Source organism: Pseudorca crassidens, chromosome 19 (assembly GCF_039906515.1).
Source record: "Pseudorca crassidens isolate mPseCra1 chromosome 19, mPseCra1.hap1, whole genome shotgun sequence".
Taxonomy (NCBI): Eukaryota; Metazoa; Chordata; class Mammalia; order Artiodactyla; family Delphinidae; genus Pseudorca; species Pseudorca crassidens.
Window position 1 is genome coordinate 45,100,196 of NC_090314.1, and position 10,352 is coordinate 45,110,547.

A 10,352-nucleotide genomic window follows, 5' to 3' on the forward strand; every position below is an offset into this window, starting at 1 on the left:
CTTAACACAATCCATACTAATAGCCTGTGGGCAAAAATGTGAATCCTGACCAGTGAGAAGGGGGGGATAATTTATTTAGTTGGGTATACAGCAAAGATTCTGTGCAGTTTAGCTCCAAGTTATGCAATAACCAAACTGCTTGTGATAGAAATCAACTCTTGTGTTTTTTTCTGATGTTTTGCTTTTTAAAAAAAGATCTCTCCATTCCTTCCCTGTGTCTCAACCAGATGCTTGAAATTTTCATCTTCCAACGGCTACAGAAAACAAGTAATCTACTAGATAACACTTACCTGACCAAAGGTGTGGTGCTGTTTTGGTTAGACCAACAGACATCGCAAACCGTCACATAATAAATTTTCTTAAAATCTGCAGCCCCCTTCTCCCATTTACAATATCAATTCTAACTGTGATCTTCCAAGAGATGGAAATTGGTACCAAAACAAACAAAAAAAACCCAAAGCCTTGAAATAAAGTCAATCAATAGAATTCCACCATTTGATATCATCAGAACTGATCTAATGTTCCTAGTGTTATGAAATTAGAAAAAAATGACTGGCACACTAAATAAAATACATCCTCTTCTAAGAACTACAGCCAATGAATATAAACAATGTAACCAACATAATATAAACAAATAAACAATAACAGAAAAGTGTTGAGGAATAATTCGTTCAATTATTATCTTAATTGAACGATAACAAAATTGAGATAGTATACTCAACAGCTGAAAGCTTATTATGGCCCAGGCGGCTATCCAAGCCCTTTGGAAACCTAAGATACAAGCGGATGATAAACACCATTTGAAGACTGAAAAAAGGACCTAAGCTCAGTTTAATAATTTGGTGACACACTAGCCCTTTCAAGGGGCATTCCCCGAGGACATTCCAGAGACAATTTATGGAACTGTGTTTAGGCAAATGTCTACTGCTTCTCTGTGCTTCGGGAAGAGCACTAATCTGAGAGTCTTCAGACCGACATTTCAGTTTCTGAAGTACTAAACAGCTGCGTGAATGGAGCAGGCCAATCGCTCCACCTATCTGGCCTCAGTTTCCTCATTTGTACAATAAAAGAATGGAGCATTACCGCCGCGGTCCTTTCCAGCTCTTAACGTTCTACGACCCACTTTGAGCACTATTTATTTGATACGACGGTATCACATACAATGACAGGATCAGAGAGGTCGAGAAGAAAAAGATCTGGCATGGCTCTTTGGGAAAGAGAGGATCGCTATCTCTTTTTGCCCTTAAAATTCTTGTGGTTCTCATTAAGCTCCTCTTCCTAAAAGCTGGCGCTTGTTTTTCTCCCTCGCCTTTTCCATCACTGCTGGCTACAAGTGTCTGCAAACGCCTCTTGCTCCACACAAGTTCTTTCCTCTTTGATCTGCCTGACCATCTTGCCAGATTCCTTTAGCCTCAGACCAGCTTTGGTGACACAACGACTCCCCTTCCGACGCTGCGTATCTACCCCCAACACCAGGAGCACTTTTTAACTCTTTATCCCTGGCTAGAAAAAAAGAACGCACTGCGTCCACAGCCACACGCACAAGCCGGGGCCTGGCGGGTCCCTGATGAGGGATTCTGCACCCCCGAGCCTGATCGAAACGTTCGTATTTGTTGTCTGGACTCCTTATAAGGCGCTGTTCCTTGAAGCCTGGCTAAAACCCCCCACCCCACCGGGCACCACAGGTCTCATCCCACCCCTAGGAGTCGCAGATACCCTTCTCTCCCTTTGAAAAAGGGAGAAAAGCGAGGAGCCGGCGGGCGCTATTCCGAACTGCAACACGAAGGTGTGAGGGGGCCGACGGCAGCCCACCCCGACACACGCGCACGCACGGTCTCTGCCCTCTACCCCTTCCGGCCCGCCGCAGCCTCCGCACGACGCCCCTCGCCCGCCCCCAGCCTTCGCCCCCCGTGGCCCCCCTCACCCAGCGGCGCGGTCCCCGCGCCCGTCCTCCCGGCCCAGGGAGCGATGGCGGCGGCGCAGCGCGGCCCTGCCGGGCGTCTGGGCGGCCGGGGCGCGGGGCCCCGCCCGGGCCGGCTCCCCGGCCTCCCTCCGCGGGCCCCGAGCTCCGGGCTGGCCCCGCAGCTCCTACCTCGCTTGGCCCCTCGGGCGCCAGCGGCTGCCTCCCGTCCGCTCTCTGGCTCGCCCGCCCGCTCGCTCGCTCCCTCCCTCGGCCGGACCGCCGCGCTTAGTTTCCTGCGCTCGGTCCAGCCCGGGGTGACGGCTCCGGCCGCCGACTCTCCTCTCGCCCGGGCCCACGGGGGCGCGCGCGCCGCTCGCGCGCGGAGGCCCGGCCGCGCGCGTCGTCCGCAGCCTCGAGCGCGCCCCGCGCCAGCGCGCGCCGCTTCCTGGTTCCGCCCGGCGCGCGCTCGCGAGCCCCGTGGTCCCTCGCCGCCCCCCCTCACTCCGCGGCCGCCCTGGAGAGGCCCGGAACCCCCTCAGCGCGCTCTGTGGGGCCGGCGCCGCGCGCAGCCCCTCTTCGCAGAGCGGGGGCGGCTTTGCCGCTTGGCTCCCTGGCCGGGTCCGCGGGCCGCGAGCACATGCTGCTTTGTTTGGGTGGGGTCTGCTGGCCCAACTGTTGTGGTCTTGTTGATTGGCATCCCCCTCTGCGGCCCGCCCACCTCCCTTCGCCCGGGCTGAGGTCCGCGTTTCGGGTCCAGTCCCTCCCAGGCTGAGGTCAGAAGTCCATCGCTGACCCATCAATAATTGCCCCGGGTTTGCTCCCTGGAGGGCGTTTCAGCCTGGGCTTCTGCCGCTTACCACACGGAAGAGCAAGAGGAAAGCCTGAAGGGACACAGCAGGAGTTTACAACTGGCCCTTGCCGAGTAGATCCATCCACTGTTCCAGAGTGAATCTATGGGGGACATGGGTGTCTGAGACCATTTCCCTCTCTGGGGAATCTTGCTAGCTCCCACTAGTGGAGCTATGGGAGGGACTCTCTCCTCTATCTGGAGAAAGAAGAATAAGCAGGATCAGCTCTGTAGGATCCAGAAGAAAGGGAGTCTCTGAGGGCCTTTTCCACGTAATGGGGAGGGGGTGCAGTGTCTGAGAAGGCAGCCTGAGTCACCCACTCTCCTCTCGCTACATCTGTGGAGCTGGCCAATGGTTTCCCTGGCAACCCTCCAAGGGCCAGCACCAAAGCAAGACATGTCAGATCTCCAGAAACCCAGTTGCAGGGGCAAAAGAAGAAGGACCCCACAGATGCACACAGAGCGTCCCTTCCGTACAATCTGAAAATCTTCCTGTCCAGAGATGACCAAGATCTGCAAGTCCTCTTGTTCTCCCATAATCCACCTTTAGCAGCTCTTCCCAGCAGCCTTCCCTTCACCTCCAAAATAACACCAGCCACAAAGATCTTTGTGTCTGCAGCTGATCACAAACTCTTTCTCCCCCACCCAGTCTACTGCTTTTATCCCACATTCTGAGCCAACACCTGGCACGGTGCTTTGCACAGAGTAGGTACCGGGGGCTTGGAGGCCAGAGCACGAGGACAGGCTGGAGCAGGAAGCTGGACGGAAGCACCAGCCCTGAGCTCTCTGGCAACCCCTCTGACAGTTACTGTCCAGGAGGTTTCAACACTTAGGCACACCACATTTCTCTTTCCTGTAAACTTTCATACCTGCACACATGCCGTTCCTTCTGCCTGGAATGTCCTCCTGCCACTCTGTGTGCCCTTAGGTGACGCTTGCTCCAGGCAGTACGAACCTCGCCCTCCCTGTTTCCAACCACACATTTATGCCCCTATTATGGCACCTCTCGTGCTGAAGGACAATTTCTTGTTTACATGTCTCTCTACCCCCACTGGCACACAATATCCCATTCACCTTTAAATGCTCCCACCCCGTGCCCAGCCCGGAGCAGACACTCAATAAATATTTGAAGAACAAACCCTACACTCTAGGAATAGAAATGGAAACCAGGAGGACTGCATAGTAATTAAAAGCACAGAATCTAGAACCAGACTCATGGTCAGCTCCTTGAGCCATGCAACCTGGAGCAAGCTTTTTGCCTTGATTTCCTCATTGCAATATAGTGACATTAATAGGACCTACCTCAGAGCATTGTTGTGAGAATTAAGTGAGTTAGTACATGTAAAGTGCTTCGAATGCTGTAAAGCACTATAGGGCTGTTAACTATTATTTTGTTTTTAGTAACAGCTAAGATTTACACCCCTCTTCCTAGGACTGGTCAGGTCTAGGACTCAATCCAGTTGCCTTAGCTGCTGGTCATCAGTGGCAGCAGGGTGCGAGTCTGAATGCTGGGAGGGCGGGGCAGGTACATCTCATAGCACATCTGTGACTGACCACTAGGCACCCAGCTAGATCTGGCTGGCTGCGTGCATAGACACCAAGGACAGAATGTTCTGGTGACTACCTCCACAGAACAGGAATGTTGTCAACCTGGGAGAGGAAGGCCCATCCAACACCTACCTCTCCCTACTTCCAATTCACGTAAGGTGAGACCCTACCTGGGTCTCCTGGCTCTCCCGGGGCCTCAGGGACATAGTCCCCTAAGTTGAGGGGACAGCAGACTGAGACGTGACACAGAAGGAGTCCTAGAAAGAAAGAAACGGAATGGGAAGGTAGGATCCAGAAAGACTCTACAGAGAGCCCACATGGGAAGCTGCCAGAGACATAGTTGCAAATGCAGAGATGTCCACTGGTCAGAGAGTTGGGGTCATCTCTTAGCCCACCCTGGCCTGACCCATGAGAGAGAGAGGCTTGAGGGAGAGCCTGGAAGCCTGGTGGGCAGCCCTGTCCAGGCGTCCCTTCTACTCTGCACCAGGGGCTGACCCCAGCCTCCTCTCCTTGCTCGCATGCAACAGCACGTGGCTTCCGTAGAGAACAGCCCCCATGCTTCCCATCCTGCCTCAGCCCTGCCCAGCCACAGGGAGATCATGAGGATATTTTCTGGAAACGTAGCTGAAACCACAACCACGATCCCCTCTAGCCAGAGACCCACACTCATGTGGCTTCTCTCTCCAGAACTCTCTGTACCTCGGGAATCAGATTGGTCCCTACCACACAGCAGCCACAAAAGGACACCTGCGGGAACTTTCCTTCTTCCATAGGTGGGTGCTTCCTCCCTATTAAGTCAATACAGGCCCCTGGAGCCGCCGGCACTCAGCAGACAGGAAGCAGAGACATCTCCAAGGCCCCGGAATAGAGGTTTGTCACAGCCAGTGGTTCATGGGGGCTCTGTCAGTACCAGGGCTTACTTCTGCCAGAGCGCAGGCAGAGAAAAGAGCCGAGTTTTACAGTGAAATCTGGTTCCAAGTCCCAGCTCTGCCACTTTAGCTGCTGTGTGACCTCAGTCAAAGTACTACACTTCTCTGAGCGCCTCAGTTTCCCTCATGTGTAACTCATAGAAGGTATAAGTTATGTTTGTAAACGTATAGACTCTTTCTGGGAGTACACACAAGACTGTAGTAACTGTAGTTGCCCTTGTGGAAGGGACCTGAGGAACAGGAAAGGAGAGAGACTATTCACCGTATATCCTTTTAAATCTTCTGAGTTTTATCTCATGTCCTATGCTACCTATTAAAACACTGGGAACATGAACATTTTTTCAAAGTAAAAAGTAGAGAGAGAGCGTTTGTGAAAGCATCGTGCCTGGCTTGTGCAAGGCACTTGATAAATGAGTATTCTCTTTCTTTTCCGCAGCCATCTTGCTGGGCTAGAAGGGAGCTGGCAGCGGGTGTGGTGGTTGGTATGGGGGATGTGGGTGAGGGCTGTGAATGTCCTTGCAGACCTGGAGAATCTTTCGCACTCCCTGTCTTGCTCCTGTGTGCCTCACCTGTCTGGGCTCCCTTCCAGCCAGAGTTAAAGGGAGGGCTCTCTGGAAAGCCCGAGGCACCACCACCCCCAACCTCCGCCTCCTGGGACGAGGTCATCGTGCCCTTTCCATCCAGAGTCCTGGGGCGATGCTGTGGCGTCCAGAGAGGGTGGGGCTGACACATACGAGGGAGCAGAGTGTCACTCCAGCCAGTAATTTCCTGACTTGCCGGGTGGGTTAGAAACTCAAAAGTCAGCCCAGCACCAGGCAAAGATGAGGCTACTGCTGCCATGGGTGGGAAAGCAGGTCAGTAGGACCAGAGCAGGCAGAGGCCAGGGCAGCAGAGGAGAGAGCCTTCTGGGTGCTGTGAGTCAGGATGTGTGAAAGGGAAACAGGGGTCTGCACTAGAGAAAGGGAACCCCTGAGCTGTCAGAGCTTGGGGAAGCCCTGTGCTGTTTTAGGGAGCTTCATTAATCCAGCAGTATTTATGAAGCCACTATGACAAACCAAGCAGTAAGACACAGCGCTTTAGGCAACTAGTTAGAGCCATAAGAAGAGGCCTGCAATACAGGATTGAGGAGCTCCAGGAGGGCAGATACTGGCTAAGGTCCCTGAGCAACGACTTACTATGCGCTCGGCTCTGTGAGTGAGTCTTCACAGCAATCCGAGGAGGTGAGTCTTGCTGTCCTTCTACAAAAGAGGCCACTCAGCTCAGAGAGGCAGACTCATGGGCCTGGAGTCACACAGCAGAGCCAGGTCTGCCTTTCAAAGAAGTAAAGTAGTTTCAGGTCACACAGCCGCTAAATTGGCAAAGCTGGGGTTTGGAACGAGATCTAACTCAGCTCTTTTTGCTGCCCACACTCTGACAGAATCAAGCCCTGGCACCGACAGAGCCCCCTCTGATCCACTGGCTGTGACAAACCTCCGTTCTGAGGCCCTTCCTATCTGTTGAGTGTCTGATGGCCAGAAACTCTGCGTTTTCCCCTCTGCCACACTGACCCTATGAAAGATGAGGAGGATGTTACCAGATGGCTAAGGGAGGAATGGCCTTCCAGGGAGAGGCAACGGAGGCAGCAAAGGCTTGGAGTTGAGAGAGGTCAGTGCGTTGGGGGAACTGCATGGCTGGAGCACAGAGTGAAGGGAAGGCTGGTGTTTGGGGTCCATCACAGCAGCAAATGAAGACCAGGCCAGTAGCCAATAAGGAGGGGATGGGGCATTGGGCCAGTCATTTTGACCTCATATACCCCACTGGCTTCTGGGGCTGGGGAGCTGATTCTGGAGGCTGGGAGCAGGCAGGGAAGACGTGGGTGGGTTTGTGCCTGCAATAAACTGGAACAATGGGAAAGAGGGCTAGAGAGCAAGGAACCTCCTCAGGTCGGAACGAAGAAAAGTGTCAGAGTGATGGGGGATGGGGGGGAAGGAGATGCACAACCCCTCTCTCACATCATGCCCAGAGGGCTTGAGGTCCATACTGGGCAGGCTAAGACACAAAAGATTTCTTGTTGGGCTGGAAGGAGGAGAAACTAGCTCAGCGGGAAGAGGGGCCTGGTAGTTATTGGGAATGAGGATGGGAGCCAGGCCTGATCCAGGGCTGCTCAGGACAGTCACCAGGTCCGTCACCTGCCCAGCTCAGTGCTCGTGGCCCATCTCTCCTCTCTCCCGGGCCTACCCCTGCTGCCAGGAAGGTGGACTCCTCTCTGCCTTCCTTACTAGGGAACGTGTGCTCAGCCCAGACATTTCACCCCCTCCTCTCCCTGTCCTGCGAGCTTCTCTCCCAAGGCAGGTGGACAGGGCAGCTGGGCAAAGGAAGGCCAGCTTTCCCCCTCCCACTCAATGGGTCAGTCCCGCACCCCTCCCTTCACTCTGTTCCCAGAAACAGAGGACAGTCGCTATGCCGCAGGCTGGAAGGCCTCGTGTTCCCTTGGTGACTTCACTGGAAGTTGACTTCCCTGAAGAGTGGTAGAGGGCAGGGGATGGGGCAGGAAGGGTGGACAGGCTACCCCGGGACCCGAATTCACACCGAATTCCTCACGGCGCACGTACACCCTCCCTAGGTACCACTCTGTCTTCAGGGACAGGAATGGGCGGCATTTCCATAGGGAGGTACCAGGGTGAGGAGATTCCGGGAGAGGCAGGGACACTGGTCTCGGAGGTGCGGTATGTGCTGAGCACAGGCCTGCGGTCCCCCCTTCCAGGAGCCGTAAGGGTGGGGGCTGGAGAGGAGGTGGAAGGTCCCCACAGAGGCAGGGCGGGGGTGAAGCAGGACGCTTAGGAGCCCACGGGCTTCAGCTTTGGCCGTCCCCGCTCTGCTGGGGCACACAGATACTTCCTGGAACACCTCTAGCTTTCCTGGGAAGGCTCTTCACCCCCCACCTCCCCTCTGGCTCCCACACAACAGGAACTCTCCTTGAAGAAGGGACTTGAAGCAGAGGAGACAAAGGCATCTCTGTACCATCTCCCCCCACCCCCAGGGACGGTTAGGTCAAGGTGACCTCAATCCGTTCTCCCCAAGGTAGGGGCATCAGCAGGGCCTCCTTCACAGCTAACCTGGTCTCCAAGGGCCAGAAACAGGACTTGGGATCCTTGTCCCCTTCCTGTATAACTCAAACCCACCTCTGTGTAACACACAGGTCACACTGCCTCACTCAACAGAGCAGGGGCAGGGACCGGCGTAGCGATGGAGGTGCCACACAACCACCATGGGCTACAGTGAAGACTACGGTGTGCCCTCGGGCCAGGGAAAATTACAAGAGGTTGGACGCAGATCCTGCCCACAGCGCCGGGCAACTTGGATCCTGGTGCCAGCTGTGCATTTACTGGCCAGACTGCTGTGGACAGGACTCTTTCCTGGACTAATCAAAGGGGGAAATTCTGGTTCTGCCCACCTTCAAGGCTGTTGCAAAGATCAGTTGAGTTGAAGAGTTCAACCACGTTTGTACATGAATATGCCATGATTCAGTTCAAGATATGTGCATAGAGTGTGAACTACACACTAGGCTAGAGATTATTATGATTCCTATTAAAATGCAGCCAGTCTTCTTTGGGGGAATGTCTTCCTGTGAGAACTTTTTTTAATCCTTCTTCATTCCCCATGTAATGCTGTGACTTGGAATTGGGGATGAGAGGCAGTTAGGGGCGGCAGCCTGGGACCCCAGCTCGGTCTAGACGCGAGGAGGTTTCTGATCTTCCTGAACCCCCCACTCTCTATGCCTCAGTTTTCTCCTCTGTAGTCTGGGCCCGTAAAACCAACCACCAGGGCGCTTTGCTTTGTGGTGGGAAATAGCAGAGACCAAACCAGGGGACTGAAAGCAAAAAGAAACCCCAAATTTGACAGTTCCGGGTAGTTGCGTTATCCGGAGCCCTAACCACAGTCACCTCTGCCCCCAGCCTAACGCTGACACCCTTCCCTCCTCCACTCTCTTGGTTGGCCTTTGCCCATCCTGGGAAAGCTCCAAAGCTCCTCCCCTCCCACTGCATCTCAAAAGGAGAACAGAGGCACAAAGAAATGGAGAGCAACCCAGGCAGAATCAAACAGAGACCCAGACAGAGACTTAGAGAGAAAGAATCAAATGGAGAATCAAAAAGCAAGAGGAAGAAACATGCAACAAAGGACACCCGAATTCAGGGCCTCACAGAGAGGCCAAATGGGGAGAGATCCAGAGGTGCAGGGAAACAGCTGTCGCCGCTGGACACAAGGGGAAGAGGGGGGCATGTGAGAGCTCTGAAGGCACCGGGGCACACCCTTTTAGGCCAATCCCTCCAGTTTTGTTCACGGGCACCCCAATGCTAGCTTTTTTTTAGGACCCAGGAGGACCCACCCCCCTAGCCAAGCCCAGTCCCATCCAGCCAGATGTTTGGTGCGCAGGGCTGTCAGCTGGAGCAGCAGGCCCCAGCAGGCCCTGGGGAGGAGGCTGGAGAGGCGACTGCCTGGAAGTGGGGAGGCAGCGCCCCCACTCTGAAGCTGGCATCCCCATCCCACCCTTTCCAGATGCCCAGATGCGGTTGCATGGCAAGGGTGGTTCTCTGCCTTCCAGACGTGGCTCAGAGGACTTGGAAACTCAAGGAATCTGCTCCCACTGACTGACTTAGCCACCTGCTCACAGGGAGAGGCTGGAGGGCACAGGTGCCACATCGGGCCCACCCACTGTGTCCTCGTGACACTGACCGGGTCACTTCCCCTCTCCAGCCTGTGTTTCCCCATTTGTAAAATCATCTTTACGTTTTTTTTCCCAGCTCTGACACTCGGCTGTCACTCCAGGTGAGCCCCTAGCTGTGTGTCAGACCCTCCCCTGCCGGATCCGTTGCTCCAGGTGAGCCCCTAGCTGTGTGTCAGACCCTCCCCTGCCGGATCCGTTGCACAGAGTAGAGGAAGGAAAGAGGGAGAGATTGTGCTTCCTCCTCCCTAGAGCAAGTTTTCCCCAATCCCTTGAACCCCTTTACAGTTTTCAATTCCTTTCCTTGCGATCCTGCCAACTGAGATCGTGACCACACATGGAAGTGTGTCGGGGGTGGGAAGGGGAGACAATGCAGCTTCTGCAGCCTTAAACGTCGGGTTTTCTCTGAAGTGAAAGAATGAA

At 54.4% G+C, this 10,352-nt stretch overlaps 1 protein-coding gene across 6 annotated transcripts in view; it reads right to left on the minus strand.

The window, feature by feature from the left end:
* Positions 1-10,352, minus strand: part of STAT5B (signal transducer and activator of transcription 5B) — a 72,511-nt gene that overhangs the window by 60,770 nt on the left and 1,389 nt on the right. For 4 of the 6 annotated variants that reach the window (XR_010937350.1, XM_067715003.1, XM_067715007.1 and 1 more), the window contains exon 1: positions 2,093-2,276. The exons of 1 other annotated variant lie outside the window; for it this stretch is intronic. The gene's annotated coding sequence lies outside the window, so the exon portion shown is untranslated. Of the gene's footprint in view, positions 1-2,092; positions 2,277-4,468; positions 4,489-10,352 lie in introns of those variants that run through there. One more of the 6 variants, XM_067715005.1, reaches the window with a different exon arrangement.